The 27,755-nt window shown below is 41.4% G+C and overlaps 1 protein-coding gene and 1 non-coding gene across 4 annotated transcripts in view; both read right to left on the reverse strand.

Annotated features, from left to right (window-relative positions):
* Nucleotides 1–27,755, reverse strand: part of VEGFC (vascular endothelial growth factor C) — a 143,072-nt gene that overhangs the window by 83,870 nt on the left and 31,447 nt on the right. The window lies entirely within an intron of this gene.
* Nucleotides 26,967–27,107, reverse strand: LOC112058915 (U4 spliceosomal RNA). Its single transcript, XR_002888084.2, has one exon. It is a non-coding gene; the product is annotated as a U4 spliceosomal RNA (small nuclear RNA).

Genomic DNA, 27,755 nt, shown 5'->3' on the forward strand with positions numbered 1-27,755 from the left:
CAAGATCCACCAGGCAGATACCTGGGAAAGAATTCTCTGTAGTAATTCAGAGCCCTCCCCAACTAGCCATGGAGATATTTGCTGCTAGCAGTTGCAGATCAGCAACATGCCCTTATAGGCAGTCTCATCATATGATCCCCTCCATAAATTTATCAAGCTCAGTCTTGAAGCCAGTTAGGTTTCTTGCCCCCACTGCTCCCCTTGAAAGGCTGTTCCAGAACTTCACTCCTCTGATGTTCTTGTGTCCACACTGGCACTTAACTAACTCCTCTCCCTCCTTGATGTTTCTCCCTGATGTATTTTTAGAGAGCAATCATATCTTTTGATTATACAAGCCAAGCTCCTTGAGTCTTCTCTCATATAGTCAGTTTTCCATTCCTCAGATCATCCTAGTAGCCCTTCTTTGCACCTGTTCATTTGAATTAATCTTTTTTAAACATGGGAGACCAGAATTGTGCACAGTATTTCAGATGAAGTCTCACCAGTGCTTTGTATAATGGTACCAATGGTTCTCTCTGCTGGAAATATCTTATCTGCCTCGTAGGACTGCATTAGCCTTTTTTCACAACCTCATTACGCTGGCAGCTCATAGACATCTTATGATCAACCAATACAGTCAGGTCTTTCTGCTCCTCTGTCACTTCCAACTGATACATCCCCATCTTATAGCAAAAATTCTTGTTGTTAGTCCCTAAATGCATGACCTTGCACTTTGCACTATCAAAATTTCATCCCATTTCTATTACTCCAGTTTACAAGATCATCTTGTATGACATTCCGGTCCTCCTCTGTATTGTCTACTACTGTACATCTGTACAGTGTGTAGTATATAATTGCTATACATATGTGGGGTGGGAGAACAACAGAATCTCACAATTTACAATAGCAATATTCCTCTTCCATCAGTGACAACCATTATAAGTCCTTCAGAGTTCAGTCCCTGGCACTCTCCTCTGTGTCATCCCCAGTGGCCATTTCCTGTCTGAATTCAATCTTCTCACTGCTATGCAGATGACATGAAAATCTACATCCATTTTACCTTCTTTTTCCCTGGCTTCACCAGGATAATATCATTCATCCACTATTTTGGCCTCCCTTTTTGATTATCACAATTGTCAGGAACTTAAATGTTCACATTGACTCTAAACTCGCTTTTGCTTCCTACATGACCCAATTCCTAATATCTCCACAACACAGCCCACATCAAATCCTGTTTCAACTATTCATCTCCCAAAATATTCCCTTGTTTGTGCTCTCAAATTTCAATTGGTCCAACATGCAGTTGCTTACTTTCTTACTGGAAATAAAAAAAACTAAATACATCTCACCCATTTTCCAGAATCTTCATCCACATCCTGTCCATACCAGAAAGCTGGTATAAGAAGTGCCTCTTAGGAACCAATAGTCTCTGTGGACTCTTAGCCATCTCATCTCCAATACCTCAACAATATTTCTGAGGTTTCTCAGTCTTAGACTTCATTCTTTCCCCAGTATAGATGTCCACAAAGGGAGATAGCTCACACAAACATCTTTGCTTCTAATCACCTGAGTCTTTATCTCATAGATATGGCTGCTCTTCTTCCTGATCTATGATGATCAATAAACACATTTCTAATAAAATAATCACATTCTCTTCCCCATGCCTTCCCCAGCATTCAATTATTTTCCATGAAACTTGGCCACTGTAGCCCTTTGCAACCTGACTCCTCATGGACAGATGCTACCAGATATATTATGACCAAAACAGCTTATTTGTATTTGCTTGCATATGCTAATCTATTAAAATCCAATATGTGATTTCTGTATGAATGACTGTGATGGGGTGGACTAGGCCCAAAGCTCCCCCCACCCCAGAGATCTCAGGGTTCTGCCACACCCATCCCAGGAAAGGAGCAGTAGAGAGGTCCTCCAAGCAGGCTAGAGTGGCTGCAGGGGAAGCAGCCAATCAGGGCCCAAGAGGGCCACATAAAAGGAGCTGCAAAACAGAGCAGCAGGCAATTGCTGCGTGGCGCTAGATAAGAAAGGCTCCCATGCCTGGCTGGCTGAAGGAACTGCAGCACAATGGACAGCTAAGTAGAGGCAGGGACCAGAGGAGGGAGAGGCTCCTGGCTGGCTGCTAGGACTGAACCAAAGACAGTTTGCTAGCAGGGACCGGGGGAGCAATGAAGGAGCTCCTAGCTGGCTGCAGACTCTGAGTAGGGATTGGGGATGTAAATAGTGTTTAAAAAATTAACAGTTTAAACTATTAAAATTATATCATTTAACAGGTTACCAATGAAAGGGAGAAGGCTGCTGCTCTGGCTGGGATTAACGGTTAGGGTGGGTTAACCGCTAAGACTAATGCTTACCGGTTAACCGCTAAGACTAATGCTTACCGGTTAACCGTTTAATGTTTTACATCCCTAGTAGGGACTGGGCCTGGGGAGGGCTTCAGGAAGATAGTGTCTCCAGGGAGGAAGCTCTGGAGACACGGCCCCAAACCAGGGCTGGACTGGTTTAAAAACCACAGACACATCCAACCGGAGGGGGCGCTCACAAGAGATGGGTGCTGGCCCCATTACAATGATGCTGTACAAAAATATGTAAGTGTCCAAAGTATCACACAGAGTAAAAACCCACACTTCTTCCCATATTTTTCATCTATATTTTAATTTCATTAAAGTTTCTGAGACAAATCAGAAGACAGAACAAAGCACATTTTACTACATAAAATGAAACAGTATTGGATTATAGAAAAAGATGAGTCTCATGCTAGCCAACATGATAGCTGATGAGAAGCAAAGTTCTGGAGGAGGCCAATAGCTCTTTTAAATCAACTGAAGGCTGTGAACAGGCCAAATCTATATATGGACGCGTACACAGTGCAATGTAAGCACGGATATCCTTTCTCAGCTACCTCTATGTTTTATATCTGGAGATCCCTGCACCAAGAACAGCAATACAGCTGGGGAGCTATGGAGTCCTATATGGATTAGAGAAGGACTTGTTGTAGAAGAGGTCAGTTAACAATTGAAGAAAAAAGTATTAGATTTTCAGCATATAATTATGTATACATAATGCATTTTATATAATAATCCATACATCAAAACTGAAAAATCCTTTAGTTTGTTGCATGACAGCTACTTTCTACAGCTGTTTGGTCTAGGTTTCTAAAAAAGAAAGCCCATTACAATTATTGACATACGCTAAAAATCAGTAAAACAGCCTTAGGGCTTCCTTAAAATGTTAAAGGACGTTAACCTGAGTTTGTTTAAAGCTCAGAGGATGTGGGCATACAAAATATTATAAGCATATTTGCAATTGTTGTTGGTACTTTTTCAGGAAATTTAACTATGAAATGCTAACAGCATGTTACCGCAGATTATCTCTCTGTATTTTTTTCAAAGGGAAAAACCAAAACTATTGATAAGAAATCTTCAAATCTGAATATCTATTTAAATTAAGTACAGAAACTGCAGAAGAGAGATCACAGAGAATCCAAATTTGTGTCCCATCAAGTTTAAATTATTAAAAGCCAGTGCCCACGCCTCTCTTTTGTTTTATTATAGAAATTCTGTGTGTAGGTATGAAATAATGCCACAACTCTTTTGCTGTCAGCTTTAAGTCACGTCTCTTTTTAACACAGACCTTACCATCAACAGAAGAATCCCATCATTAATTTTGAAAATGCTTCTAGTTAAGGTTGACAAAAAAAAGAAAACCAAACAAACAGAATTTAGGGACTGATCTAACTCGCACTGAAATCAACTGAAAAATTCCCACTGACTTTTATGGAAGTTCTATCAGGCCTATACCAAAAGGGAATTTTAACAAATTACGCACTATGGCCAGAGGTGAAAGTAAGCCGGTACGGTCCAGTACGGCGTAGCAGCAAGAGCCAGTACACCGTGCCGGACCGCACCGGCTTCCGTGGCGGGGATTTAAAGGGCTCGGAGCTCCCCACGGCTGCGGGAAGCCCAGAGCCCTTTAAATCCCGCCCACAGCTCCGGCGGCTGGGCTGGGGCCGAGATTTAAAGGGCTCGGGGTTCCCCGCAGCCGCGGGAGCTCCAGGCCCTTTAAATCCACACCCAAGCCTGGCTGCCGGGCTGGGGCCGGGATTTAAAGGTCCTGAAGCTCCATGGCGGCCGGAGCCCCGGGCCCTTTAATTTGCCCCTGAGCCCCGGGGGTTCCCAGCCACCTCTGCAGCTGGGAGCCCCAGGTTGATTTAAAGGCCCTGGGGCTCCCAGCCACAGCCGGTGCCCCAGAGCCTTTAAATCTTGAGATGCCCCGCCTCTTCCGGTTGAGGCCATGCCCCCTCAGGACTCCAGCAGTACCAGTAAGTCCTGTAAGTAACTTTCACCCCTGACTGTGGTCCAAAGCTTCCCACTGCATCTCTGTGTAGAGAGGAGCCTGCACCCACAAAATGAAGCGGGCATGGTATAGGTGAGTGCTGCCTTTGTGGCATGAGGTACCTTCTTCCAAAACCTGCATGTGTCCCAGTTCTGTGGATATTGAAGTGGCAGGCTGGTGGGTGAGGCACCAACCAAGCTCCAGCAGATTCAGTGCTATCTACAGCAACTTATGGTATTGCCACTCCACAGTTTGGAATCATCGTCTTGAATGGGAGTAGTTGGGGAGCCTTAGGCAAAGATTTATTTATTTGTTTAATTAATTTTTGGATGGGGAGGAAGGTTGTTGGGAAAGGCCCATTAAATAGCTAATAAATATTCCCATCCACTCTAATGTTTATGATTATGACCTATTTTTCCTTTTCATTATACAACATCAATGTTCCAGCACATACAATGATGGGGCATGGGGGGGGGGGGAGAGAGAAGCAGTCAATCACTGAAAGCGAGACTCACCATCAGGCATTTAAATTAACAAATTAACTGCTTATTCCAGATTAGTAGTTTAAAACAGGAGTAAAGAAATCTGGACTCAGCAGCTCTCCTTCCCCTCCAACATAAATTCATAATTAAAAAAAAAAAAAAAAAGGAGAATTAGCGTTTTAAATCATAGTGTCTGAACCACATCAAAAGTGTTTCAAGAGTGAGACATGAGTCAAATTGGAATTTAAATATTTAATTACAATATCCCTGTTAAGTTTAATTTTATAGTAAGCAAAATGCATTAACATTTTCTATTATTATTATGACCTATTATAACAAAACATTCTGAAATACCTCAGCTTCCTGTTAAGTCTTTGATCTGTAAGATGATTCCTGAACTAAGTCATTATACTCTATTTGAACTCCATCACACTTTAACCTTATAATAAACATCTTCTTTAATAAGAATTAACATAAAGCTTAGAAACACTTGGCTTCTGAAGATAATTCGTCCTTATAATAAGGCCAGAGCATCTTTGCAATTCTGGTTGAGATTAATAAGGTAAAGCATTTGACTTCAATTTTATAAAAATAAATTATTTTCCTTTTATTTGGACTAAACCATAGACCCTAATACCACAAAGCACTTAAGCTCATGCTTAACTTAAGGCACTTACTGAAAGGGGGTGAACTTCAGTAAAGTTCTTAAGCACATACTTGGCTGAATTAGAGCCATAATGAATTCAAATGTTAATATTTTAAATGCATGAAAAGAAACAGGCTCCAATACTGCCTAATTACATACATGCCTAATTTTATGCACTGTTAGTTATGTCATAGTTCAAGGCAACTACATCTGTACATCCCCTCTATGGTCCAACAAGGGCACCCACTGTGGACTCCTGGTTCCTCAACCGTCACCCCCCTTGGGTGGAGACCGAGATCTCTCCACCTTCCTGAGTGATTTTTCCAGGTTTCACAGTTGTGATATTCCCAGCCAGCCAGCATGTGCTAAGATTATGTCATGGAAGTCACGGAAACCATGATTTTCAGAGACCTTCGTTACATTTTCTGCTTCAACCCCAGGACATTGGGACTGGAGCTGTCAGCCAGCGGGAGCTCCATAGCTCCCAGCCACCATAGGCAGGCCCCGCAGCTTCGAACAGCTGCAGGCAATGCGGGAGGGGGGGACCTCGGCCTTCTCAGCCACCATGGGCAGCAGGGGTCCCTGAAGCCACAGTTATTTGTCACAGTTATTTTTAGTAAAAGTCGAGGACAGGTCACTGGCTTCCGTGAATTCCTGTTTAGTGCCCGTGACCTGTCTGTGACTTTTACTAAAAATAACCATGACAAAATCTTAGCCTTATTTATGAATAGTGTAATTGCCAGCAGTTACCACACAGCTCTTTATAAGCAAGCACATTTACTCTTAAGGTGAAAGCATTGCAGAGAAAACATATAAAACACAAAAACAACAAGGAGTCTGGTGGCACCTTAAAGACTAACAGATTTATTTGGGCATAAGCTTTCGTGAGTAAAAACCTCACTTCTTCGGATGCATAGAGTGAAAGTTACAGATGCAGGCATTATATACTGACACATGGAGAGCAGGGAGTTACTTCACAAGTGGAGAACCAGTGTTGACAGGGCCAATTCAATCAGGGTGGATGTAGTCCACTCCCAATAATAGATGAGGAGGTGTCAATTCCAGGAGAAGAAAAGCTGCTTCTGTAGTGAGCCAGCCACTCCCAGTCCCTATTCAAACCCAGATTAATGGTGTTGAATTTGCAAATGAATTTTAGTTCTGCTGTTTCTCTTTGAAGTCTGTTTCTGAAGTTTTTTTGTTCAATGATAGTGACTTTTAAATCTGTAATAGAATGACCAGGGAGATTGAAGTGTTCACTTACTGGCTTGTGTATGTTACCATTCCTGATGTCTGATTTGTGTCCATTTATTCTTTTGTCAGTATATAATGCCTGCATCTGTAACTTTCACTCTATGCATCCGAAGAAGTGAGGTTTTTACTCACAAAAGCTTATGCCCAAATAAATCTGTTAGTCTTTAAGGTGCCACCAGACTCCTTGTTGTTTTTGTAGATACAGACTAACAGGGCTACCCCCTGATATAAAACACAATAAAAAGGTCCTATTGTGAGTGCTAAAAGCTTACCAAAAGTCACCCATCAGCTTTACAAGGCCTCAACAGGTTGAAGTCCTTCCAATCCTTCCCAGGAAGGATTGAAACCCTGCCTTGGACAGAAGGTCATATCCATTCTAGACCAGAAAGCTGGCCCCGAATCAGTTTAAACTCAGGCTACTTACCCAAAATGTCCTTTCTTTTTCCGTTGGTCTCTAGACAATCCACATCTAGTATATGTGAGCCTTTCCAGGCGGTGGTACATCTCGAGAGGTATTTTTAAGGGAATACTCAGTGTGTAAAAATAAGCAACCATCTAAGTGTGCAGTTTTGGGGCTTTAGCCAGTACCCAAAATAATAATAATAATCAATAAGCTTATTTGAATCCTATTTACATAATCTTTTTATAGAATATACATTATTTTGTTTAAGAGATACTAGTTCGGTGGATAATGTACTGGAGAGGACTCAGGAGACTTGGATTCCATTCTCAGCTCTGAAACTGAACTGCTGCGTGATCTTGAGAAACTCACACATTGCCTCTCTGTCTCTGTTTTACCCCCAACCTTTGTCTATCTGATCTATTTAGACTGTAAACCCTTTGGGGCAGGGACTGTTTCTTACTATATGTTGGTACAGTGTGTAGCACAATCTCTATTGGGGTCTCTAAGCTCTACTGTAATACACATATAAATAATATTTTTTCATTTTAATAGTCAACATTTACACAACTCTGATAATGTAACAGGGATCTTGCAATCATATAACAAAAATACAAATTTTAAAAGGGTTAGACTTATTAGTTCTTGGCAGTTACTGCGCTTTCTGATACTGTGTGTGCTGAATAAAACACACACAGTGAGAAGCTTTAAACATTTGCCAAAATAAAAAGTTTTCCACACTGAAAATATTTCTCTTTAAAGATCTATATCCATAACCTGCTGACTGACATGTATTCATCTTTTTTTTTATTGCACTCAAATAAAGACATAACTCAATAATTTTGACCGCAAGCAAGGAAATCTCTATTACCAAGAAAACAAATTTGAGTCAAACAGAGTATGATTTATGCCACCTCTTTGCTGCCATTTGCTTGGCATAAGTGATGACTTTTAGACTTTAGCTAATATCATTCCATTAAGCTGAAAACCTTGATGCCGTTTTAATACTCCTCCACAAGTCAGATCAGCACATCAAATTCTGTGGAAATACTTTTGCTTCTAGGGATATCCTTAGTATGAATTATTTTAAAAAGCTTACACATTTGTTTGTATTGGTGTAAAACTCCAGAAAATGCATGAAAAATATTTTCACATGTTTTCACTGTTTCAGTACAAATCTAGAACTTGAGGGCTCTTGGTGTCCCCCTAGGTTCAAGTTCCACTGATGTCTGTAAGAGTTGAAAATGCTCAGCACCTAGCTCAGAAGTTTGATCAAGCCTTTAATGAATAATCTTTATATGAGCATAGTACAAAAATTCTTTAGAAGATGTAAAGTTGTCAGAATGTTTGAAAACATGTAAAATGCATCTGCACAGCACATTAGATACAAAATACAGTTAATCTGAAAAAGACAAATGCAAAACAACAAAGCACTCAGATACTATGGTGATGGGAGCCATATAAATAAGTACAGTAGAACCTGAAAGATACAGACAGAGTTACAGACTTACTGGCCAACCAGACACCCTGTGGAACTGGAAGTACAGGCAAGTCTCATCTTACGCTGGGGTTACGTTCCACTGTCAGCGCGTAAAGCGAAAATCGAGTATAGTCAAAATTACATTGAGTGTAATGGCGGGCGGAATCGCCCGTACTACAAGTACAGTATTTAAATTGTTATTTTTCTCTTTTTTGTTTTTTGTTTTTGCCGTCTGCGCAAAGCTGAATTCACGCATGTTAAATGCGTGTAAGATGAGACTCGCCTGTATTCAATTAGACAGCAGAGCACGCACACACACACAAAAAACACATAGCCCCCCATAGCAAATATTGTACTGCCTCAAGGCTTTAGCCCTGAAACTTAGGGCTTCAGCCACAGTGGGGTGGGGCTGCCCTTGGGGCTTCTGACTCTCAGAAGCACCGGGTCTCAGGGCTTTAGCCCCATGGCCCCATTCCCGAGCCCCCGGTGCCCCCTGCGAGGCTGAAACCAGGAGCAGAGCTGAAACCCTGAGCCCCAGCGCTTCCCCAGATCTAAAGCCCTGAGCCCAGGTGCTCCCGAGGGGCAGAAGCCCTGAGCCCCACGCCCTGAACCCCCCCACCCCCAGAAGCTGCAAACACCCCTCCCCCCACGGCTGAAGTCCATAACCTCTTGTTCAGAGTTACGGAACATTTCAGAGATACGGATAACCTCCATTCCCGAGGTGTCCATAACTCGGAGGTTCTACTGTATGTAGATAAGATGAGACAAAATAGACTGACTCAATGTGGCTTCACAAAGGGGTGCTCAAAGATCTGAGGATACAAGAAAATCTATACCAGAAATGTAAAAAGAGAGAGAAGAGCAAGCAAGAACACTCAGAATCATAATCAGTGTATCCAATTCTCCCCATTTTATTGCAAGTTTTGTGATAGTAGGATGCTCCAATTTTTAGGGTCTTGTTATTACATGAGAATTTCAGCTTTCACTAAACAAAAAAGTAAGTTTCTAACCCTCATGGTCGCAGAGAAAAAACTTGATAACTTGAACCCTAAAGGCTCCAATAACATAAGGCAAATAAAAAGAACTCAACATTTATTATTTTAAAATCTCATTTTCACACCAATCATGATTTTTTGGGCCTGGCTCATGATTTTTGAACACTTGTGGATGGCAATACTCAAGGTTTGCAGGGATAAGATTAAGGTAACATTATTTTGCTTTTTGGCTAACCAATGGAGTTAAGAGGAGCTTTTACAAATGAAGTATATCAAGAGAAAAAGTTGTATTGGACAGAAAGTAGGTCCATTAATGAATGAGAAAGCAGATTAAAGTCATGACTGAAAAAAAAGGCCACAATATTGAACATCTTTTAAAAACCTATCTTCAATAAGAAAAGTACGGAAAACAATTTGGAGTTGAATAAAGAAGGCAGATTCTGTAACAAAATCAGCTTTGTAAAGTTGAACATATACAAATCAGTTTGTCCGAATGACCTGCGTACTGGGATATTAGGGGAACAAAGGTTTTATCATGTTCCCTGAATTTTACACACTCTCCACTTTCCAGAGATTTCCTAAGACATTAGGAAGATGGATCTCCATCTCTATGTTTTGGCATCCCTTGTAGGCAGACATTACATTGGCTGCTAAAACAAACAAATCCCCCTCTCTCCCCAAACCTTCATGGTCACATCTCTCTGTGTATGTGTGCAATCTCTAGCAATTTTATTGTGTTTTAATCTTTTATTTTCTCTCAGATGTCATGATAAAAGAATTTGCTGGCAGAAATTTTTAATTTTAATTTGTGATTTTTATATTCTCTTGAAGAACATATGCATCTCCCATTAAAGTTAATCAGAGTTACATACGCACACAGCAGCTAACACAAAGCCCATTGAAGTCAACGGTAGGTTTCCACTAACTTCAACAATCGCTATGTTATCCAACATATAGAGATCAAAAGATGTACATTTAGACATACTGCGTATTTACATAAACCTTTTTACTGTAATTCTGAAAGTATACATTAGCTGTGACCCAAAGCCAAAACATTCAAACCTGCATGCTTATACATTAGTGGCCTTATATGGCACCATTAGTGGTCTTATATTCACAGATTTGTGACTTTCATTGGCAATTGCAGGATCAGGGCATATGAGCATATTTCTTCAGTTTATCTTCTAGGTCAGGGATCGGCAACCTTTGGCATGCGGCTCACCAGGGTAAGCACCCTGGTGGGCCCAGCCGGTTTGTTTACCTGCCGCATCCGCAGGTTCGGCCAGTCACAGCTCCCACTGATCACGGTTCGCCGCTCCAGGTCAATGGGGGCTGCGGGAAGTGGCGCGGGCCAAGGGACGTGCTGGCCGCTGCTTCCCGCAGCCCCCATTGGCCTGGAGCGGCGAACCGCAGCCAGTGGGAGCTGCGATCGGCTGAACCTGCGGACGCGCCAGGTAAACAAACTGGCCCGGCCCGCCAATGTGCTTACCCTGGCGAGCTGCGTGCCAAAGGTTGCTGATCCCTGATCTAGGTCCTCATATGGCACCCATGATCATGGCATCTAAGTGCCTTAAGACACCAGCTGATTTCCACATTGTGATCCTTGTCCAGGCAGCTGTATTGAACTTTCCCAAAATTTACAGAATTGGTTAATTACAGAGGACAGGAAGCAACTCCATAGTTCAAGATGCATTGTGGTTTCTGTTTAAAACCAATTTTTCATATATACAGAATAGGCCAATGTACGAATTTCTGAGGTCTTGAAAATACCCTTCCTTACATGATCAGAATCATAGATTCAAACCACATATTTCTATGTTCTTTCCTTTGAGTCTGTGAATCCCATTTGAGTCTATAGCTCCAAACAGCTCAAGATAAACTCCCTTTTCCTCAATTTTTCTAACTGTACATTACCAAGTATTTTTGCTCTTTTCATTTGTCAATCTATGGCTACACATTCAAACATATATTCATTTATTAACACGGTATTACACTGAAGTCATGCCCAGGCAGTCAAGTACTATTCTAAATGGACACTAATTTGTAAAGTATTTAAATTTGCTTATGCAATATTAATCCAGCTGCAGCTGGCTGGTACATATTATTAAAGAATTAGGAATCAAATTTTCAGAAGGGAAAGTCAGTGAGGATTTAGGATCCCAAGACACCTAGGCCATTCTGAAATTTTTAACCTAAATATTAATTTAAAGGTCAAAAATATCTACAAAGTGAAGACAATATTACTCTATTTTAGCCTATAAGATATATGGCTATACATTAAACCATAAATGTTTTTTATGATGTCTCTATTACAATTTCATAATTCAAAATATTCTGCACATAAAAATACTGTACAGTTTATATATTTTTACAAAAAAGTGTAAGGAACATTGACATCTTGTTGATTACTACTCAGGCAAATAAAAAATGTTTTTGTGAGCCAAATTTCTGTGGTCATTAACAGTGCTGCATGCACACAAAATAACTAAACAAAAGAAAAATATTTAAATTGAATTAATTGAATAAAAAAAAGTTTGTGCTGAATCACAGCAGTCTGCTCATGTTTTCTCCTGGCCAGCAATGCCAACTTCTCGGTCTCTAAGTGAATATCCTTTGCAGAGGAAGTCGTGGCTGCTGCAACCCCCTCCATCTGGAAGGGTAGATTCTGGGCCCTGCTCTGGCCTCTTCTATAGGCTGCTCCAGTGGGGTATAGGTACCATAAAGGAGCCACAATGGCGCTAGGGAGAATTCTCCTGGCCTAGCAGCAGATAGGGCTGATGCCTGCACCTCTGCACGTTCCTTCCCTCCCTCTCTCCCCCACCACCCCTCACAGTTTAGGCGCATGCCAAAGATGGGAGGAGCAGTGGCCATAACAGCTTCAGCTATTCTGGTGCTCTAACTTATGCTGTAGGTCAAAACATCCAAAGCAGGCACAGTACAATAGTTTAAAGTCACCTTTCCACAGGCTGAATCTTCTGTTCTGTCTCTCCTGAGAAACTTAACACTGAATCTATCCTAGACTTTCTGCCACCAGGGGTCTGTTCCTGACCTACAGAGGAAAAAGCTGATACAATTTAGGGATATTCCTAGCCTTATATGTCTGCATTATGTGCAAATGTGTACACATCTGGAAATTTTTAATCTATGTGACAAGGTAAAATGAACTTTATCTGTGTTTTTTATACAGTGCCCATCATGGTTAATTGAGTGCTCCTATGCTACTGGAGTGCCTGGTAACCTTAAAGATGGGCAAACCAGTTTCAAAACTTTAATTGGAAACCCAAGCTTGCAACCCCAACTGGGTTTACTATATTTAGACCCATTCCCTGTTCCAGCAGGATCAGGCCCTTGATCCCTACCCTAAAATAAAGAGCAACAGCTTCCTTTCTGATATGTGTTGTGAGTGTCTGCTACACATTCAACACTCTAAGTTAACAGAGTGTGAAACCTATATGTAGACATTAAGGACCAAATTCTGTTTTCACTCTAATGTAAATATGAAGTGACTATTGACTTCAATGGAATTAATCTGGATGTACAACTGAGGGAGAAGAAAATTTGGCCCTAGCTGACTAAAAAGCTATATTTTTCAGAGTTGTGTGTGTCTTTGTGTGTCTTAATACGGTTAGAACAAATCACAAAAATAATGGATGATGTATTTTTAATATACAAATTATATTCTGGATTGTTCTGAATTTGAGAAGAACATTTAGATTCAGAAAACATCTTACTTTTATAATTTTAAAAACGAAAGTATAGTATACTATGTCTTTTATGCTCTTGTATTCTGGACTTCGCTGCAAAAATGACTGAACGACTCATTTTACTGTTATTAATGTTGCCAACTCTTGCGATTTTATCTCAAGTCTCAAGTAGTTATTTTACTTAAAGCCCCAGCTCCTGGAGACAACTGATTTTGTAAGAATCTCAGCTTTCCTTTTTAAAAAAGGAGAACAATGTATGTTTCTAACCCTTACATTTACAGAGAAAAGCTTTAAAATAGTAACTAAGTTAGAGTTATATATTCCAAGTCCATAAAGGATAATTATATCATCTAGTCTGACATCCTGCACACCACAGGTCATAGGATTTCACTCAGATACCCTTGTACTGAGCCTAATAACTTGTGTTTGACTACAGCACATTGTGGTTAGATGTTGATAGATGTCTGGCTGGGTGTGTGTGTTCCCTCTGTGTGCCACCCCAGCCCTGCGCAGACAGCTGGCATGGCATTACTTGAGTGAACCACCCAATGACCCACAAGATCTGTTAAGGGACGAAGGCATCCAAGCCATGTTTAATGTCAACAAAACACGGTACTAGTATCCCGCAGACTCTACCAGACCACTAATACATGTATGCCCACAACAATGGACCAGCTCAGTGAATGGTGGGACTTTCCATTCCTCCCTAGGCTGGGCAAAGATCCTCTCTCTGAGATATATCTTTATACCCTGATACAAACAAGTTAGTACTGCCCCTCTGGCATAGTTACTGTAATTACTGCCCCTTGACTTGGCTAGTTATTACTCATTACCTTGTACATGTTGGTTTGATCAAAACATCTCTATTATGTACTGTTATTCTGACCTTATCATTTAGGAAGGGTTAGGGTGTTCCTGTTATCCTTAGGGAATGTTTTTGTACCATCCTTGATATTGTAATGTTCTGGTACCCACTTGATATTGGGATGTGTTTGCATGAGTACTCTGTAACTAGCACTTTTTAGGAATGTGTATTTTTGCAATATTAGCCCTGTTCTTGCCAGATTCTGTGAGCAGGTCCTGCCTCATACCAGGCTTTTAATACAAGGGCTTATGTCTCAGACTCTCTTCCTACTACACACATCTTCTGAAAGGCATCCAGTCTTAAGTTGAAGACTTCAAGAGATGGAGAATCCACCATTTTCCTTGGCAGATTAACCACTGAAACAATCACCCTCATTATTAAAAATGTATACCGTATTTGTAATTTGAATGTATCTGGCTTTAGCATCCGGCCATTTGTTTTGTTATGCACCTTTCTCTACTATATTTAAGAGACCTTTTAGTAGCTGGTATTTTCTTCCCATGAAGATAGTTATACACGGACATCAAGTCACCTCTTGATTTTTGGGATGAGTTCTGGTAGTCTCTCTAATTTTTCCAACAGCCTTTTAAAAATGCACGCACCAGAACTGGACACAGTATTCCAGTATCAGTCTTATCAGTGCCAGACAGAGGTAAAATCACTTCCCTGTTCCTACTCACTACTCCGCTCTTCATACATCCACAGCAGCACATTGGAAGTTCATGCTGAGTTGTTCACTATGACTCCTAAATCTTTTTCAGTCATGACTTTCCAAGATACTGTTCCCCATTCTGTAGCACGAAGCACATTCAAAATGAGAAGGCAGGCAAACAAAATACAATTTTTATCTTATATGCAAAGTTCCTGTTCTCTGTACTTTTAAGTGTTGCCATTATTAGGCCATATTAAATACTAATGTACTTAATTACAGAGGCCATAAAAGTCAGCATGCTCTGATACTTGGGTTAGTTTCTTTAAAAGGTAACCATCATACCCAGGGTTCTAAGAAGACATTTTACCCAGTCTGATTTCCTCCAATGCTCAATGAGGATGGGAAATGCGTGGCTTTACAGAAGCAAAATTTTCATCCTTGATCTGGATAATGACACTTGTCTGGATTTAAGGATTGTAAATCAATAAGTATTTTCATTACCTCATTTCAGTCTTGTCTCCTAATAAAGCTGCTGCCTTTCCCCAGCGAAAATAACTGAATGTTCCATATTTTCTATAAAAACAAGACTTTTCGTTAATTTCTCCTAGAAACTCTTGATCCTAAATACTCCTAAATCCTTACGGAAATTATTCAAATAGGGCCCATTCCTGTTGTACATGTGGCACAGGTGGTTCCACACCACCTCAAAAGGTACATAGCCACCTAACTTTTCCTCTTGCCCAGGGAATGATGTTTCCTCTGTACCAGAGTATCTAGGAATGATTTCAGAAAGGCAGTTTGCATGCACCTATGGATTAAGAAGAAGAGTTGCTTACCTACTTCCCAGAGCATTGGTTTTTAAAGTAATTTTGAAAGGAAAAATGCTATATACAGTGTGCACTAAATAATGTTCAAAAATATTATCTGAAAGTAAATATTATGGAATCATCTATGACAGTGGTTTTCAAACTTTTTTCCTGGGGACCCAGTTGAAGAAAATTGTTGATGCCCGCGACTCAACGGCGCTGGGGATGAGGAGTTTGGAGTGCAGGAGGAGCTCTGAGTTTGGGGGGGGCTCAGGGCTGGGGCAGGAGATTGGGGTGCCGTAGGGAGTCAGGGCTCTGGGTGCAGGCTCTGGGGTGGGGCCGGGGATGAGGGGGTTTGCAGTGCAGGAAGGGGTTCCAGGTGTTGGGAGGCTCAGGGCTAGAGCAGGGCATTGGGGCGTGGACTTTCCTCCGGCGGCTCCCAGTCAGCGGTGCAGTCGGGGTGCAGGGGCAGGCTTCCCGCCTGTCCTGGTACAGCGGACCACGCTGCGCCTCGAAGTGGCCAGCAACAGGTCTGGCTCCTAGGCGGAGGCACACAAGTGGCTTTGCACGACTTTCGTCCGCAGGCACTGCCCCCCCCCACCCAGCTCCCATTGGACAGAAACTGGCCAATAGGAGAGCAGAGCTTGGGGCGGGGGCAGCATGTGGAGCCCCACAGCACCCCCGCCTAGAAAAATCAGACCCGCTGCTGGCCGCTTCCGGGGCACAGCGCGGTGTCGGAAAAGGTAGGCACTAGGCTGCCTTAGCTGGGCATTACCGCCAACAGGACTTCTAATGTCCCAGTTGGCAGTGCTGACCAGAGCAAGGCGACCCAGTGCCTTACATGCCACGACCCAGTACTGGCTCATGACCCACATTTGAAAAACACTGATCTATGAGATGTAGACAATATTTTATGAAACATGTAACAGATGAAGTTTGACCACACATGGACAACTATCCCCTATACTTAGCAAGTAACTACAGCAAACTATCAACAATTTTCTTTGTACAGTACACAGGTAGTGACAGGGTTTAACACTCCTTGGGGTTCTCTCCTAGTAAGAGGAACTAGAAAGCCACCCAGACTTTTTTCTGTGTTTCTGACACTGATAGAAATCTTAACAGCAGGAAGAGTTAAAATAAGTAGGATGTTGATTCGTCATTTAAACATCTACCATCAACTGCCACTAATTTCTTAGTTAACCTCTGTGTATTGTTCTTGATAATTACATTTGCTGAATCTAAATGCCTGTAATTGATATTTCATTTAATGAAGCATTTTGAAAGAATATCCTGAGAGAATGTAGACAATGAAGGACATATACCAGATGTTTAAGTTCCAGGAGTTTCAGGGGCAGGACTGGACCAGTAATAAAAAGTAAGGTTAATAAACTATAATGTGTGGAGTTCAGTTTTAATATTAAACATGCACACCTACAGGATGGAAACAAAATAGACAACAGAAATGTGAACATTTTACATTAAAATATGGTATTTTGAACACTTAAAATATCTTTATAGATTCATGGGGCTAGACAGGATCTCAAGGGTCATCTACTCTAACCCCTGCCAAGATGCAGGATTTGTCGTGTGTAAGACTATGTTTTAGTCACAAGTATTTTTAGTAAAAGTCATGGACAGATCACCGGCAGTAAACAAAAATTCATGGCCCGTGACCTGTCCTTGACCTTTACTAAAAATACCTGTGACTAAAACTTGGGCGGGGACAGCGGGTGCTGGGAGGGGGGGAGGGCGCGGTCCAGAGGCGTTGTGGGTGCTGGGAGAGGTGGCCTGGGACCCCGCTGGTGCTGGGGGGGGGGAGGGCTGGGCCATGGCATGCAGTCCGCGACTCCCGCTGGTGTGGCCAGGGGGAGGGTTGGCAGGGCGGGGAGGGGTTCCCTATCCAGCTCCATGGCAGTAGAGGGGCACAAGCGCCAGCTGCCTCAGCTCCCATTGGCCGGGAACCGCAACCAATGGGAGCTGCAGGGGCGGGGCCCTCTGCTGCTTAGGAGCCACAGGGCCAGGCCAGTGGGAGCCCACCACCCCAAAGTAAACACCCCCCACGCCCCTCAACCCCTAGCCCCCTCCCACACACCCAAACTGCTGTTATTGGCCACTGCAGAAGTTACTGATTTCATGGAAAGTAACAGAATCCATGACCTCTGTGACAGACTCGCAGCCTTAGTCACATCTAAACAATCCAAAAGAAATGGCTATTCAGCTTCCTTTTGAAAACTTCCAGTGGAAGAGCCTCCAAAACCTCCCTAGGCTGTCTGTTCCATTGTCCTACTGTTCCTACAGTTAGGAAGTTTTTCCTGAGATTTAATCTAAATCTGCTATGCCGTGATTTGAACACATTGTCTCTTGTCCTGCCCTCTATGGCAAGAGAGCACAACTTTTCTCCATCTTTTTTATGGTAGTCTTTCCAGTATTTGAAGACCACTATCATGTCTTCCCAGATAGTGGTGCCGGAACAGGGGGGGAAGGAGAGGTCAGGGGGTCATGGCCTCCCACTTTTTGAAAGTGGACAGACCTGGCCCATCCACTTTTTGCCATGGCAGACCCTGCCCTCTTCCCCACCCCCTGCCCCCAGGGCAGATGGAGATGGAGGGTCTGCACCGGCTGCCCACAGCTGCCCACGTAGCTCTTCCCCTGAATTGGCTCCAGCCGAGGGGCAGGACCTCGGAGCCACAGCCCGGCTATGGTAAGAGCTGCATGGGCAGCTATGGGGATCCCTCCACCTTCCCTGGCAGGGGGGGCTGAGGGGCAAGGACATGGGCAGGGGGCTTGGCCGGGGCTTCAGGGGGAAGAGGAGGGGCAGGGGTAGGGCCCCTGGCCCCCCAACTTTTGGGGAGGCTCTGCCGCTCCTGTTCCCAGGTATCCAAGTCAGGCTGGCTGGTCTATAGTTCCACAGCTCCTCTTTTTACCCTTTTTAAAGATGGGCACTATGTTAGCTCTTCTCCAGTCTTCCAGGACCTCTCCTGTTATTCTTAAGTGTGCAGGTATATTGCAAGTGGCTCTGAGTGGCTAATTCTTTCAGTACCCTTGGGTGAAAAGTATCAGGCCCCGCTGATTTCAGTTCATTCAAATTAGTGAGAAGATCTCTAATGTGCTCTTTACTTATACTGCAGTGCAGATTCCATAAGCAATTAAGAGGAACACAGTCAATGTTTGAAGGTCAAAAATCAATCTTAAAGTCCTTATAATCTAATGGGGAAAGTTTCCTGGATCCTTTAAAAATATTTTTATTTTTTAAAATATCTGCTATTCTATCACCGTAAAATTTGATATTAATTTCATAGTCACTAGTTTTTTAGAACCAAAAAAAATATTAGACCAAAGAGAAAAGAAGATGGCCCAATATGTTCTGACTCCCTACTTGCTCTGAAATGGAAATTAACTAAGAAATATTACTTCTAGTGATTTGATGAGTTTGTGATAACTGACTTCCCTCACAGAATCAGAAGACAGACCATGTCGGGGTTTTTTGCAAATAATTTTTTACTGCAGGGACAACTAGTAAATTGAGCACGAGACTAGCAGTCAGAAGACTTAGTTTCAAATCACAGGTCTACCACTTAATGTGTAATCTTGGGCAAGTTAAATGTAACTTTTCTATTTAATAGAGTCAATTAAATGAGCTCAGTTAATGTTTTGAAGTTATTAAATGAATATAAAAACTGAAAGATAAAGACATGCAACATTTGATGCTCCTGATTGAGTTATTATGGGGATTTAAATGAGGTAGGGCAGGCATTCTATGCAAAAGGGTCTCCCTCTCTCATTAAAAAGAGTGGAGCTGTTAATATAAAAAAAATAAAAAAAAAATAAGATAAAGGTAGCGTCAAGGCTGTTAACACTGCTGGGGCAAATGGATTAGGAACTTTATCCAATAGGGCCTCCATCCTGCAAAGAATTAAGCATGTGCATAATGTTACATGTAAGAGTAATCCCATTGAAGTCTATGGGACTAGTCATGTTTGTAAAATTACACTGATCTACAATTTTTGAGAAGTCGTCTGCTTCAGAGATAAAATGTGCTATTTATTATTTAGTATTTTGATGTGCTGAATTCAAATATGACAATTAAAACAACTGATTGGCTACTGTTTCTAAGATATTTAAGTTTTTACATTTTATGTCTATGTATATTGTGTAGATAGTAGAGTTGTAATCATAAATTGTAAACCTAGGTCTTCTCATGTGTTTATGGTTGCTTTACATGATAATATTTCACCTGTCCTGTTTATGTAACACTTTAAAAATCAGCAAAAAGGTTATATACATAAAATTTATTATGAAACAAAAGGCAAAAAACTATTATGTACATAGTTTAGTCCTATTCAGTGTCTACTTGGCGCTTCTTCGCTTGTCTCTTGTATTCATTAAATGGAGCATCTCTTGGCACTGTCCAGCAATAGTCTGCAAACATTGATGGGCTCCATTTGCCCTGATAGCGTTTCTCCATTGTTGCAATGTCCTGGTGAAATCGCTCGCCGTGCTCGTCGCTCACTGCTCCGCAGTTCGGTGGAAAAAAAATCTAGATGAGAGTGCAAAAAATGTATCTTTAGTGACATGTTGCAACCAAGGCTTTTGTATGCCTTGAGGAGGTTTTCCACCAACAACATGTAGTTGTCTGCCTTGTTGTTTCCGAGAAAATTTATTGCCACTAATTGGAAGACTTTCCATGCCGTCTTTTCCTTGCCGTGCAGTGCATGGTCAAATGCATCACCTTGAAGAAGTTCATGACTCTGAGGACCAACAAAGACACCTTCCTTTATCTTAGCTTCACTTAACCTTGGAAATTTTCCACGGAGGTACTTGAAAGCTGCTTGTGTTTTGTCAATGGCCTTGACAAAGCTCTTCATCAGACCCAGCCTGATGTGTAAGGGTGGTAACAAAATCTTCCTTGATTCAACAAGTGGTGGATGCTGAACACTTTTCCTCCCAGGCTCCAATGACTGTCGGAGTGGCTAATCTTTCTTGATGTAGTGGGAATCTCTTGCATGACTATCCCATTCGCAGAGAAAACAGCAGTACTTCGTGTATCCAGTCTGCAGACCAAGCAAGAGAGCAACAACCTTCAAATCGAAAGTTGTTTCATGTTGTCATAGGTTTCCTTCATATGGACTGCATGACCAACAGGAATTGATGGCAAAACATTGCCATTATGCAGTAAAACAGCTTTAAGACTCGTCTTCGATGAATCAATGAACAGTCTCCACTCATCTGGATCGCGAACGATGTTGAGGGCTGCCATCACACCATCGATGTTGTTGCAGGCTACAAGATCACCTTCCATGACGAAGAATGGGACAAGATCCTTTTGACGGTCACGGAACATGGAAACCCTAACATCACCTGCCAGGAGATTCCACTGCTGTAGTCTGGAGCCCAACAGCTCTGCCTTACTCTTGAGTAGTTCCAAATCCCTGACAAGGTCATTCAGTTCACCTTGTGTTATGAGGTGTGGTTCAGAGGAGGAGGATGGGAGAAAATGTGGGTCCTGTGACATTGATGGTTCAGGATCAGAAGTTTCATCCTCTTCCTCGTCTGACTCAAGTGAGAATGATTCTGGTGCATCAGGAACCGGCAGTCCTTCTCCGTGGGGTACTGGGTGTATAGCTGATGGAATGTTTGGATAATGCACAGTCCACTTTTTCTTCTTTGACACACCTTTCCCAACTGGAGGCACCATGCAGAAGTAACAATTGCCAGTATGATCTGTTGGCTCTCTCCAAATCATTGGCACTGCAAAAGGCATAGATTTCCTTTTCCTGTTCTTTGTTCACTGGCAAAGATTTGTTGCAGCATATGTGTGGGACCCACCTCTTGTCCTGATCTCCAATTTTGCAACCAAAATAAAGGTGATAGGCTTTCTTAACCATAGTGGTTATACTGTGCTTTTGTGATGCAAAAGTCACTTCACCACAAACATAGCAGAAGTTATCTGCACTGTTCACACAAGTAAGAGGCATCTCTGCTCACTTTGGCTAAACAGAAATGCGTCCTTTTGCAAAATCAAACACTGACAAATAAGAGAGCACGACACTATATGAATTCTATAGCTGATATAGGGCAATTTGTTCAGCAGAGTGATGTAAGCTTCGTTATGATTGCATCATCCATGACTTCTAGGAATAACATGATGCAATTCATATCATGTATGACGCAATACCAGCTTCAGATTGCATCATTCATTGTTTTGCCTAAAAAGCAAGTACTGTCAAACCCAGTCATAGATTTAGTCATAGATCCAGTCAAAGATGTATTTTAGTCATTTCTGGTTTAAATTGAGATCCCTTCCCTTTATAACTCACTTATCCTCCGCCATTCCCAAGTCAAGGGTCGTATATACTGACCCAATAGCATATCTTGAAAACTAGAGCCAATCAACAATTTTAAGCTCATTTTCGTTCTGAGTGACCCAGAATTAGTAAAGTTTGACTACATTTATTTCAGAAGCATTTTGGCTGTAAAGCAGTGTTATGTACGTGCTATAGTCTTTGCAGGATCATGGCACAAAGGACTAGAAAAAGGTCTCAATGCCTGTGGGGAATGAGACAAAGTTGACAACCAAGTTATGAGCCTCGATGACAGGAAGGATGGTGTATTGTTATCAACTCTTCTGAAAGTACACATACAAGGATGTTTTCTAAAGGTAAGCTAACACTATATATGCTAAAATTATTAAACAAGAACAGCCACATTAATTTCAGGCAATGTCAGTTCAATCTTCTATCCATGCAAACCAGCTGATCACCCATGGGTCGACAAAACTAGGAGGTATGTGAATAGGGAGGTGGCCAAATTCATAGATGGCACAGGGGGGCTTGTAAGTTCTCATCCGGGGCAGTCCACTTGTCAGACTTGGGAGCCGATATGTTTTTGGCCAATATTATATATTATCTGCACTGTACAATTGTATCTGCCAGGTACTCCCAGACATTTAGGAATAAGGTTGTGACCTTTAATTATACCTCATCCTGTGGCTCCTATCCTCCTTCCAGCATAGCAGGACAAGAGATACACTGATTTCCTGTCCTTTCACTTTCTTTTTCCTCACTCCTTTCCATCTCCTCCCTCAAATTGTCTTATTTATAACTCCTCACTAAGTAATGGGGCTGTAACTTCATGCAGGACTGTAACATCTAACTTCTCATCCTTGGTTTGAGGACACAGGCACATTTTTTATGTTAAGCACAGTCTTTTCAGCAATTTCTAGTTCAGCAGTGGTGACTGCAACTGAACATAGTTGTGAATATATATTACTAAAACACACACACCTCTACCCCGATATAACACTGTCCTCGGGAGCCAAAAAATTTTTACCGCATTATAGGTGAAACCGCGTTGTAGCGAACTTGCTTTGAGCCACCGGAGTGCTGCTTTACCATGTTATATCCGAATTCGTGTTATATCGGGTCACGTTATAGAGAGGTGTAATAATAAATAATAAAAACCCACTAATTAAAAGTTGCAAAATCAGGTTTTAGTTTAGGAAATGCCCAACCAGCCTGGGAGCAGAACATTTCCGGAATGAGGCAGGGTCCTGTGGAAAACTTAGCATGTCATCATATGTTTGGAGGCTATCATAATACATACATAGAAGGGAGCTGAATTAAGGTTTGACCTAGATTTTAGCAATTAAATTCCCTGAAGACTTCATTCACAATAAACATGCTCAAGCCTGGGACTAAGCAAGATTTTCTCTGCAATTGCATCTCTGGGATGCTGCAGGCTGTATCAGGTCTGGGCATCTAACTGGAGGCCAGAGTGGAGACAGATAAATAAGATGAGGAGCTGGAAGGGGAGGAAACTGGTATTGGGAATCCAGAGTGGTGTTAATAGGACTGGCTGGGTAAGGAGAATGGGACTGGGATGAAAAGCCAGAGGAGCGGAGACTGGGTCTGACTAAATGAGGAGAATGGGACTGGAATTTAAAAAAAAGTGTGGAGAAGAGACAGGACTGGGACAAGTTGTAGTGGACAAGGCAGAAGGGGTCACACTTAGAGGGAATGTGTACAACTGTCTGTGCCCACTAGAGCCTGGAACTGAACCTAAGATCTCAGAGTCTCACCATTCTTCTGCTGTCAGCAAATATCTGTGAAACCCACTGGCAAAGTGTGTATCTCATCCCCCGCTGGTCCACGCAGAAGATGACAACCTACTATTGTTATTGGTTACTTTGTCAGCTCAAGTGGCAGATATCAGTGTGGTGGATCTAAATGTTCCAACCCTGCTACTGACCCATGTGGGTGTCAATATGCCACCACATGATAGAAATACTGTTTCAGTTTGCTTTTATAAAAATTCTGAAAATTACACACAAAAAGCCCTATGTTAAAAGACGGATAGGAACAAAGCAATTTTCACAGACATAGTCACTCAAGAGCAGCAACAGACAGCAATAGTGGAGGATGAGGCTAATGCTATTCCATATGATCAGATATAGATGTATACTAGATCGGCATTACCGATATTAGAATTAGAATTTTTGCTTGAATTTGAGATACATTCTCAGTTCAGACTTATGGCAAGAGAGGACAAAATAAAAAAAATAAATCCAAGTGAGAGTCATCAGACAAACTAAAAAACAAGTGAATAAAAATAAACAACCTCTCACAAACATCCAAAACAGAACAAGCAGAATACAGAGAAATGCCTTAGACCATCACAACAGCAACAATTTTGAATTCTAATTTACCTGAAAGAATTGCTCCACAGAAGAATGACCCCACAGCATGAAAATTTAGACAACCACTTTTTGTTGTTGGACAATCAAATCTGATGTTATCCAGGGCTTTGGAGTGGAACCGAGAGCTGGAGCGTGGAGCAGCTCCGGAGCTGCAGGTTTTTGCTTGGAGCTGGAGCGAAGCCGGAGCACAGCTCCAAAGCCCTACATGTAGACAATATCCCCCACCCCCACCTGACCTTCTAGGCCTGGCAGGACAGGCCTAATCCACAGCATGCTTCCACTCTGCCCCCAAATCCTTCATAAGACCCTCTTGGTAAGTACTCTATCGTATCAGACTCTGCAAAGATTACAGACTGGGTGTAGTCAATGAGTTGCCTTTCCTGTGGGCTGCTCCCTTCCAGACACTACAGATACTGATCAAGTCCTGGTCTGCACTAAAAGGTTAGGCCGAGCCAGTGTAGGCAGCGTTAGGTCAATGGACAAATTTCTCTGTCAACCTAGCTACCACCTCCTGGGGAGGTGGATTACCTATCCTGACCCCTCTTGTCAGTGTAGGTAGTTTCTATACTGAAGCGCTACCGTGGTGAACTGCAGTGCTGCAGCTGTGCCGCTGTAAGCATTTCAAGTGAAGACAAACCCCAAACATTAAAGTTGCTCCAAGAAAATTAGCTCACCAGGGATCTCCTCCTCTGCAGCTGCTATTGTGGCAGGACAGAGAGTTACAGGCATCTGATGCATGGTGGATATATCCTCAGAACCAGAAACTGGTTTAATATATACTAGCACCAGCAATTAGTTTAATATGGAAAAATCTGCCCTATTCATCCTGATGATGGAATGCTGAGGAAAAACCCTCAATCTCTGCATGTTGAAACTTATGGACCTTCTTCATGCTCATGCAAGGTATTTTTGTGCAAGGGAAAATTTAGTCCTTGGGACCACATCATCCATGTAAAATGAGGATCCAACACGGTTCATAGATCTGAACAGTGTTGAGGGGATTCTCAGCTATTGAATTCACTTAATTGAGAACAAGCTTAATTCAAACAGCATGAACAGAGATGAAAATAAAAAGTAACCAATAATTATTATTTTAATAATTTAATGTAGATCACATCCATTTTAGAATTCTTTTCATGCACCAATACTCTTACATAAAACAAACACTTTTTGGCCAATTACCTCCCATCCCATATGTTAAAATAATCAGCAATAATTGCACAAAGGAAGGGTGTGTAATTGTCAGCTTATTTTTAGGTGTTTACAAACTATGCATGGATTTTGTTACAGTCATTATCCTTGTTTAATAGAAGTATGTCATTAATCAAATCACACACACGTACAGTAATACTCACTACAAAGAAAGCCAACATGAAGCTTAATAAATTATCATGAATCACTCCTGGAAGCAGTATACCTGATTAGCTAAACTGATGGTATGATCTAGTATGGCAGTTACTAGGATCCTGTGATTTATTAACACCAAATTTTATCCCTATATAAGAGGACAAAGGGTAAAGTATAAAGGGAATGGCCCATTACACTGAAATAAGAAGTAAGTGTATATTTATATGTAAGCCTTCTTTCTCTCCCCTGCTCTCTATTTTTATCCATTGTGGCACCTTGCAGAGACCATAAACAATGATAATTCCCAAGGCAAATTTGATTTCATTTCTTTGGAGGCTACAAAGACATTTTATTCAACACGCAACCCCTATTTTCTCAATAAATCCTATGTATACATATTAAATAGGTGAGAGAATAGAGAAAATTCTATTGGTGAGAACGCTAAAGCACCCAAAAGATTCCCAAACACAACATAATCTAGTAAGAGCTTGTCTGCAGAGGGAAATTTACTGGCATACTTATTTCACTATAGTTATACTAGTATAGACCAGCCATTATACTAAAAAAAAAAAAAAAAAAAATCCACACACCTGAGCAGTGTAATTAAGTCAACCTAAGTCCCTGTGTAGATAGCACTAGGCCATCGGAAGAATTCTTCCATTGACCTAGCTACCTTCAAGGAGGTGGATTACCTACACTGACAGGAGAATCCCTCTCATTGGCATAGGCAGCGTCTACTCTGCAGTGTTTTAAGTGTATACAAGCCCAAAGTCCCCAGTCTTATTCCAGAATAAATGCCTTTTTCCAGTTTAGTTTATACCACTTTCAAAGTGACACAAGCTAAACTAGACAAAGGCACACTTACGCTGGAATAAGGGTGTCCACATGGGGAGTTATGCCAGTATAACTATGGAAGTATAATTATGTTGGTAAATTTCCATATGCAGACAGGCCTTAAGTAAAACTGGCTGAAACTCAACCAGAGAAAATGTTGCATTTGTTCTTCCCAGACACAATTATGCGACCACAAGGGCCAACAATCTGGTCTTAAGCAGAGTAATCTTATCCAAAAAGTAGACTAAAAATTTCTCACAGTGTAAAACATTCAACTCTGTCACTTAATGGAGACAACCAGGATACTATCCCCTAGAAGTCTGTGCAGTCAATGTGGTGGTTCTGCTAATAGGAATGCTTTTCAGTTTCAGAATGTCCATCACAAAATTTGGATTTTTAAAGGATTTGGCATATTACTAGCTCTAGCTAAAAGTAAGGGGTTTAAAATCAACTTTGGCAAGTTTTTTTTTTTTCCTCTCACATGAGAGACTGTCAAAAATTGCCAGTGTTAACTATATTTCAAATCAACACAGCGGGGTATTGGGAAAAGTTTTCAACTAGCAATAATCACGCCTTGAATTAACCTCATTGGCTATGATACTGCCACTGCGCACAAGTTAATGATTATAAAAATATGCTAGTTTGTTATTTTTCTCTCCTTCAAAGATTCCTGCACAGCACTCAGCCATTGGCTTTAGAATTTCTGCCATAAGATCAGCCATCAAATCAACACGGTAATAAGACTTCATTTTCACATATTAAATCCCTCAACACTGTATCATAATTTATAAACTGAGAAATGGAAATCCCCAACCAAATTATACCAGACAGTTAATGAACACACCTTACTAGGCATCACCATTAAAGTCTTTTTTATAGCTCCCTTGTGAGGCAGTTAAGTTAAAAAATGTGAACAGATTTTCTAAAAGCATGATAAACCTTTGCATGAGCAACTGCTGAATGAATAGCATGAGAATTTATCAGCAATGTATGTATGGAATAAAAATTAGGAATAAAATGGCAGTTGCGCGGAATTAATTGGAGACATGATGTTCACAGAAAAAATGGTTTGGATCCAAAATCCTTGTCCGATGTACAATTTACAAAACTCTAGTACAGAACATTCTAAATAGTGGCACAAATGAATACATTGCCACAAACACTGAGTTAAAACAATTTTTTTTGTTGATCTTAAGAAATTATGGGATACTCTACCACCATATCATGTTAATTTTATTACACACAGAGTATAGACCTTTTCAGTGT

The sequence above is a fragment of the Chrysemys picta genome, chromosome 5 (genome assembly GCF_011386835.1).
Source record: "Chrysemys picta bellii isolate R12L10 chromosome 5, ASM1138683v2, whole genome shotgun sequence".
NCBI classification, from domain to species: Eukaryota; Metazoa; Chordata; order Testudines; family Emydidae; genus Chrysemys; species Chrysemys picta.